The sequence below is a fragment of the Gorilla gorilla genome, chromosome 12 (genome assembly GCF_029281585.2).
Source record: "Gorilla gorilla gorilla isolate KB3781 chromosome 12, NHGRI_mGorGor1-v2.1_pri, whole genome shotgun sequence".
NCBI classification, from domain to species: Eukaryota; Metazoa; Chordata; class Mammalia; order Primates; family Hominidae; genus Gorilla; species Gorilla gorilla.
In genome coordinates, this window is record NC_073236.2 from 33,054,364 (window position 1) to 33,061,865 (window position 7,502).

Sequence of the window (7,502 nt, forward strand, 5' to 3'; positions counted from 1 at the left end):
ATGTCACTGCCTTAATAAAAGCTTTTCAGTAATCTTTCACTGGCCTTGAGACAAAGACCGATAACCAGGTTCTGCAATTCCAGTCTCATCTTGGGCCACACGCCACCCCACAAATCTCAGCACACAAGTCCTGGCTGCTGGGTTTCCTCTCGGTTCACTAACACTTGGACCTGATGCTCCCTCTGCCTGCAATGGGGCTTTTGCAACTCCACCCATTCTCTCTTTTTAAAAATTGTGATATATATTATCACATACATAACATAAAATGTACCAGTTTAAGCACTGTAAGTGTACAGTACAGTGCCATTTAATGCCTTCACATTGTTCTGCAGAAATATGAAACGCTTTTTTGTTCAGCAAAAATAACAGTAAACACAGTAAAACCACGAGGTTTTAATTCATTGTTTGCCAAATGAAAAAAGCTTTTGAGAATTTTAATTCACAATTGATCAGCGTGATGGCTCTGGTGGGTGGCCTCGAGGCTGAAGGAGAGACCACAGGGAGCCTCGCTTCCCCAGCTCCTGGTGGTATCCTGGTTTTGAGTCCTGTGGCTGCTGCAATCATGTCTTCAAACAGTTCGCTGGGGGAGACTGATGAAATGTTTCATGATGAGCACAAAGATTTATTCTTTCAGTCATAGAAGGTAGAGAAAACTGCTCCAAACTTTAGAAGAGGGGGTCATTTCTAGGGAACATGGGAGCCTGGAGAATTAATGCATTTTGTTCTATGGACAATTTGCAATTGATTGCCATTTTTATAACTTATTTTTTACTTAAAAATGGCACAGGATCATCACAGAAACTTTGGAAAAAATAGGAGAACACACACACACACACACACACACACAATCTGTCATCTTATTAGTCAAAAATAACCACTTTCAGTATCTTAGTATATTTTCTTCTAATCTTTTTCCTTTACATACTATATATATAAAAGTTTTACTGTCTTGACAAAAATAAGATCATATTGCAAGTTTTGCTTTCTGGAAGGGAAGATACAGCACAGGGCTCAAGATGGGATCTGGCTTCCAGTGGGCTAGTGGGCCAGGACTGGGGAACGGAAGATGGTGGGGACCACACAACGGACTCTCTTCACTTCCCTGAGAATCTACAGGATTGGATGCTCTAATATGAGACTCTTCTAGCATGTAGGAAGGCCTAGTTTTGTCCATTAGGCCACCAGGAGTGTGGCTGGAATGTTGGCAGAGCTCTTCTCTGGTTATGGAAGGAGGGTCCTCTCTGGCTTAAGAAAGGATTTTGTTTTAAAAATTAACTTTGAGTTTTACTCATGTGAATTACTCATGTTTTCAGCTCAGCATGCATAGGCAGACACAGAAACATGGAATCACAGTGCTCTGCTGTGGAGAACACATGACTACCATTCCACCTGTGAGCGGACGTCCCAGCAAACAGACAGCCTGGCTAGCCTCTCCCATTTTAGGGACAGAGAACCCGGACAGGCCCAGAAGAATTGAGCTGATCCTTCTGCTCCAAGGCATTTGACGTGTGAGGGTAGGTGCTGGCCCTGGCATTCAGACTGAGGCTGACACATATGACACATCTTCCCACATAAGCAAAACTTCATCTCTCAGCAGACTCCTTGGAATAGAACAACAAGTTCACTTGCCAGTAAGGGAAAGACCACATTACTCTTCTCCCAAGAATCTTGATACATATTATCCCAGATGAGGGATCTTTTTATTTCACTAGTTTTTCGCACATATACACATCCATCAACCTAACCCTGAAATTTAGTGTAACCACATGTGCTAAAGATTGTAACAGAGAAAGGGTAGCGAACAGATTGTTTTAGTTTATCAAGACATAAATAACATAACTTCATTTTTTATATTAAAAAAAGTCTTGTCCATATCTGTAAGTCATTGGTTCTCAATCGGGGATGACTTTGCCCTCCAGGTGGCCTTGGTTCTCAAAATGTGTGTGGAGATCTTACAGATAGCTAATGCTTTGAGGCCAAGGATGCTGATAAACATCTTAGCACAGAACAACCCTCCACAACAAAGAATTATTTGGCCCTGAATGTCAATAGCGCTGAGGTGGAAAAACCCTGGTATACTCTCAAGACTGAATGAGTGGATGTATTGGTGATGTTTTCTATTTTCTGTGTTTTATGATGTTTTGACATCTTACAAAGTTTGCTGGCTAGGGAGAGACTGCCCCTGCTAGGACTAGCCCTATTTTAGAGATAGCAAAAGGCTTGGCCAATCTCCAGACCAACTGATCTCAAGTCTGCAGCCCTAGCCACTTCCTTGTCTAACTCTCATACACTGAGCCACTATTTCCCCTGCACTTGATTATCCTGGGGCCAGGTACCAGGCAACTGGAAACAACTCCTATAGCCCAAATCCTGCCAGAATGACTCAAACTAACTGGTCCTGAATTATACACTCTGCACTGCCTTGCCTTTTTCATAGAAACCCCAATAAAGACTCTGGCTAAGAGGTTCCCACTAGCTCTTCTCCCACCTGACCAAAACCAGGAGCTTCCCCTCTGGCCCTGTGGGACATGCATGTGTTATCCCTCCTCTGGGACCTGTGAGCACAGTGAACTTCTTCCTTCCAAGTCTTGCTCCCATTTCCTCATGAGAGCTCGCATTTCCTCCTGTCACTGCACAGAATTTATGCTTTCATGTACAGCATATGTACCTTCCTACAGCACTGGGTACCAAAGAGAATTCCCTACCTGAGTCTTCATATCTGGCATATCTCTGGAAAATCCACTTTAAAAGTAATAACAGAGAAACAATTCACATACTTTTTTAGGGCGCTTCTTTCCTGACAATCTTCCTCCAGTTCTCGGTAAAAAGTCTGTTTGCTAATTTCTTTTTCCCAGAAGCTTTTGAGCTCATGACAAGTTCCACAGCAGAAGACTTCTCGACGGATGTATTGATTGTTCATCCCCTGAAATATACAAGTAAAGCAAATCCCAGTTCTTTAAATAAAGCCACTCTAGGTTTGGAGTGATAGAAAGATGAGCTTGCATGTAGACACTGCCATTTACACTTTTTTTTTTTTTTTTTTTTGGTGACTGTAGACACATCACACACTTGTATTCTGAGTCTGTTTCCTCAACTGCAAATGGGAATAATAATAGCTATGCCAGAAAACATCATGAAAAATTTTGAATTAGACAAAACCAAAAAGGGTATCTGGTAACTCTTCCAAATTATCTGATTTTAAGGCTTGCCCTTTTCACTGTCTTTGAGCTATTTGACAATTTTGTAAATTATAGAAAAATTATAGAAATGAAAATGTTCATGAACAGAGAAATCCAAAGAAATTCTGTGCAGTGGAATGCAATTGCTCTACCTACGAATATCAATTTTTTCACTGATGTATTTTTAAAATTTTCTTTTGACTCAGTTGTAATATCTTACTAGTTTTTTCCTTATTTATAAGTTAAATAAAATATTTGATAATCTTCATTTTATATTTGAATGATTCATTATTTTAGCTTTCTTAAAAAACTATCCTTTAACAGTTACTTCAGTTGTGTGTGTGTGTGCATGTGTAAGATGCACATCATCAACAAAAGCGCTAAGCCTCATGCATGACAAATGGCCAACACCCAGTAAACTGTGTGCTCTTTCCAACCTTCCTCACAGAATAGCAAGAGCCTCTGCTGTCTATCGAGGACCCGATGTGGGCCGGGCACGCTTTACACACTGTGCCATCTGATGCTCACTACAGCTCTGTCTCCACTCACTGTTCAGATGAGGAAACTAGAGAGAGAATCTGCTTGTGGCCATCACTGAAAATGCAGGAGCTGGCATTTGAACCTAGGTCTGTCCATCTTCAGAGCCAGTGCTTTTTGCTCTACAGATCCTCTTTGCTCACACGAAGTGCCCACTGCATTTGGAAATGGGTATGTCCAGGGCAAGCTTGTTCAGCATATGTATGTACATCCTATGAAGGGATACATATGTAACCCAAAATTGTTTGCTTTTTACCTTAACGTGGCTCACTTTCCAGATCTTAGGAGCGCCATCAGGCAGGCGGATGCAAATGCCTGCACAACAGATCCCTCCCTCCCTGCTGGCAGCTCCTGCTCAGAGAAGTGCTTCAGCCCTGGCTGGAGACTGGAAAGAGACCTGGTCCCTTACTCCACAGCTACAAAGTCCCTATGATCCCGTGCAAGCTGGGTTTTCCTGGGGCACCCAAAGGATTAGGGGCGAGAGAGTAGTTTAGAAAAAGCTTCAGAGAAGAGGCTGACCACGGTGGCTCATACCTGTAATCCCAGCACTTCGGGAGGCTGAGGCGGGCGGATCACGAGGTCAGGAGATCAAGACCATCCTGCCTAACATAGTGAAATCCTGTCTCTACAAAAATACAAAAAAATTAGCCGGGTGTGGTGGCGGGCCCCTGTTGTCCCAGCTACTCGGGAGGCTGAGGCAGGAGAAGGGCGTGAACCCGGGAGGCGGAGCTTGTGGTGAGCGGAGATCGCGCCACTGCACTCTAGCCTGGGCGACAGAGCAAGACTCCATCTCAAAAAAAAAAAAAAAAGCTTCAGAGAAGAATTTATATTTATGATATGGAATAATTTGTATTTTATTTATATTACACTTATATGTATAATAGTAGAATATGATGCTGTCATCAGAGGGGCAGCAAGAGCTTCCCACGTGAAGGGAACAGCATGTGTAAGTGTCCTGAGGTAAGAAGAAGCTTGAAACTGAAAACAGCTTTGGGTATTCGATAAAGATTTTAAGAATCTGCTTCCGGTGTTCTTCCTCCTGGACCCATCTTCCAATCACCTGCTTATTTCTGTAGTCAGAGCTGCCCTAGAAAAAACTGCTGAGCATGTGGGTGGGTGGTGGCAGCGAGGCAGGTCAGGGTAGGGACGATTGAAGGAGATGCGGGGACAGAAGAGGGAGAGAACATTTTCCTCAGTGCCAGCTGCTCTGCGGGTGGTTCTCACTGGTCACACACAGCTACGTGAGGGCCATTGTTTTCTTATTTAAAACATTTTTATTTTTTATTAAACATTTAAAAATAATTTTAAATATATTTTTAAATTGACAAATAAAAGCCGTATATAATTGTGTACAAGATGACGTTTTGAAATGTGTACACACTGTGGAATAGCTAAATCGAGCTAATTCACATCTCATTTTGCACATAAAGGAGCTGATTTTCAGAGGCATTGATAGACAGTGTTGAGGTTCCACAGCTTGAGAGCAGTGTGGCTGTCAGGACCTGGAGCCTGCACTCTTGCTACCGCTCCCAGACACTCCCTGGAAAGAGGAAGTTTGACTTAGGTGCCCTCTCCCACTTCAGGCCCTCAGTGACCTTACCCTTTCCTGTGACTGATGGACGCTGGGGTGTTTGTGACTTAGAGCGATAGAGCTTCTTGAACAGAAGCTCAGTCGTATTTTGTTTTTAATACACTGAAGCATTTAATGGGTGTTCAGTTATTCAAGTTAAATGACCCCCTTCCAAATTATCTTTTTCATATGAAGAGCCGGCCCCTTTGGAGTATCTCAGACATTGAGGGTCTGAGCGTGGATTGCTTTTCTACTTTCTGGGTAAGGGAAACGCTCACATCCAGTCACCTTCTGCAGTCTGCCAGGCTGGTGCTGCGCCGTGGAGCCTCTGGAATTTCTCTCTGCACCCTGGGACTGTCCTCCAGCCTGACCCGAGCACACGCTCCTGTCTTTCAAGGGCATTATTTCTCACTTATTTTCTTTCCCAGGATAATCATTCAGTGCACAGAATTCTAATAAATTTCTAGCCACTGGACATTGAAAGAGAAGCCACTAACAAAATACATCTGATTTTACATTTTCATTCATAGAACTAGGGTGTGGAATGCATGCCCTCCTCTAGCAATTAGGTTTCCTGTGGGTTTTGTTCAGGCTCTAGGAATATCTAAGGCATCTCATTTTCCTGATGTACAAGTTCAAGATAAGAAGACAGTGCTTGCTTTTAACTGCGAGGAAGGTGTTAAATGCAGAATTTGCAATGTAAGTATGCAAAAGGTAATGCCTTTTATATGCATAACATTTTCACAGATTTTTTTAAATTACAAAATACCCCTAAAGATTACAAGTTCATATTAGGTACCTGGTATTTAGAAAAAGGATAGCTTGGTCAAACAGGTACTCATTGAAATGTTCTTCTTTTCTCAAAATTGATAATGAACATTTTATTCTAAAGAACTTCATTATGAAGACAAGAGAGGCCCATGCAGGAACACAGCATGCTCACATCCGCATGGCATTTTACATCCTCTGTTTGGGAGGAAGGTGTGGTTTGGATATGGAAGGAGGATTTACTCTAGCAGATACTGTAGTTGCACAGTCATGAACTGGGTTACAGAAAATAGCTGAAAGCAGGGTGTTGTCTACATACCCAAGGAGTAAATTAAATCAGGGTGAACCTGGGCTGGACATGGTGGCTCACACCTGTAATCCCAGCACTTTGAGAGGCCAAGGCAGGCGGATCACGAGGTCAAGAGATGGTGACCATCCTGGCTTACACAATGAAACCCCGTCTCTACTAAAAAAAAAAAAAAAAAAAAAAATACAAAAAATTAGCTGGGCGTGGTGGCACATGCCTGTAATCCCAGCTACTCAGGAGGCTGAGGCAGGAGAATCACTTGAACCTGGGAGGTGGAGATTGCAGTGAGCTGAGGCAGCGCCACTGCACTCCAGTCTGAGCAACAGAGCAGGACTCGGTCTCAAAAAAAAAAAAAATTAGGGTGAACCCAAAGGAAATCAGGCTATGAAGTATCTGATGCATGCCAGCTCTGCTTCTCATTCCTTTTTGATCAAAAAACACTTACAGGGTCTCCGTTTTCATAGAGTAGCTTGAGAGTAGTGGGCATGAACTTTGGAAGGACTTAGGAGGGGACATGAACTCAGACGTCTTCAGGGATCCATAAGCATCCCAAAGGACTGAAGCCACTGGGAGCAGTGGCACTAGGTCTTGAAGGGCACGTGCTCTGCTTCAAGACATGCATTCCAAAAGGATCCAACACCACACTGGCAGAAGAAAACATGGCGTTTGGCTGGATGCAGTCAGAGGGCTACCTACCTGCCCCTCCTAGTGGGTGCATTCTCTATCTGCAGATAGAGCCTATGTCTTTCTTCCTTAGCTTTTCTCAAAACCTCCTCCCTGTGCTCTCCCTGCAGGGCACCCTGAACTATTTTGCTTTCTCTATGCTTTCCTCCTTCCTACACTGTCTCACGAGGCAGCCCCCTATCCTGCTTCTGCACCCAAGCATGCAGATACCACTCTGGCTGGTCAGGCTCGCTATTGCTGTCATTCCAGCAGGAACTGGGATTGGAGTTCTTCACCAAGCCACAGCCCACCCACTAGGGGTCATGTAGACACAGCTGTCCTGCCTGCGAAACACAGCTGCATCCCTACCTCCCCTGTCAGGCCAGGAGGCTGCATCCTGACAACCAGGATGGAGAGAAAGCTCAGTGGAGGACTTGCACTGTTGTGACTTTGAGCAAGAAAGCCCTTCACTTGCTCG

General features: G+C 43.7%; 1 long non-coding RNA gene across 1 annotated transcript; it reads right to left on the reverse strand.

The window, feature by feature from the left end:
- Positions 1–466: 466 nt before the first annotated feature.
- On the reverse strand, positions 467–4,314 carry LOC129531722 (uncharacterized). Its single transcript, XR_010129792.1, has 3 exons — positions 4,251–4,314; positions 2,778–2,923; positions 467–590 (listed from the first exon to the last, which is right to left on the reverse strand). It is a non-coding gene; the product is annotated as an uncharacterized lncRNA (long non-coding RNA).
- Positions 4,315–7,502: the final 3,188 nt, after the last annotated feature.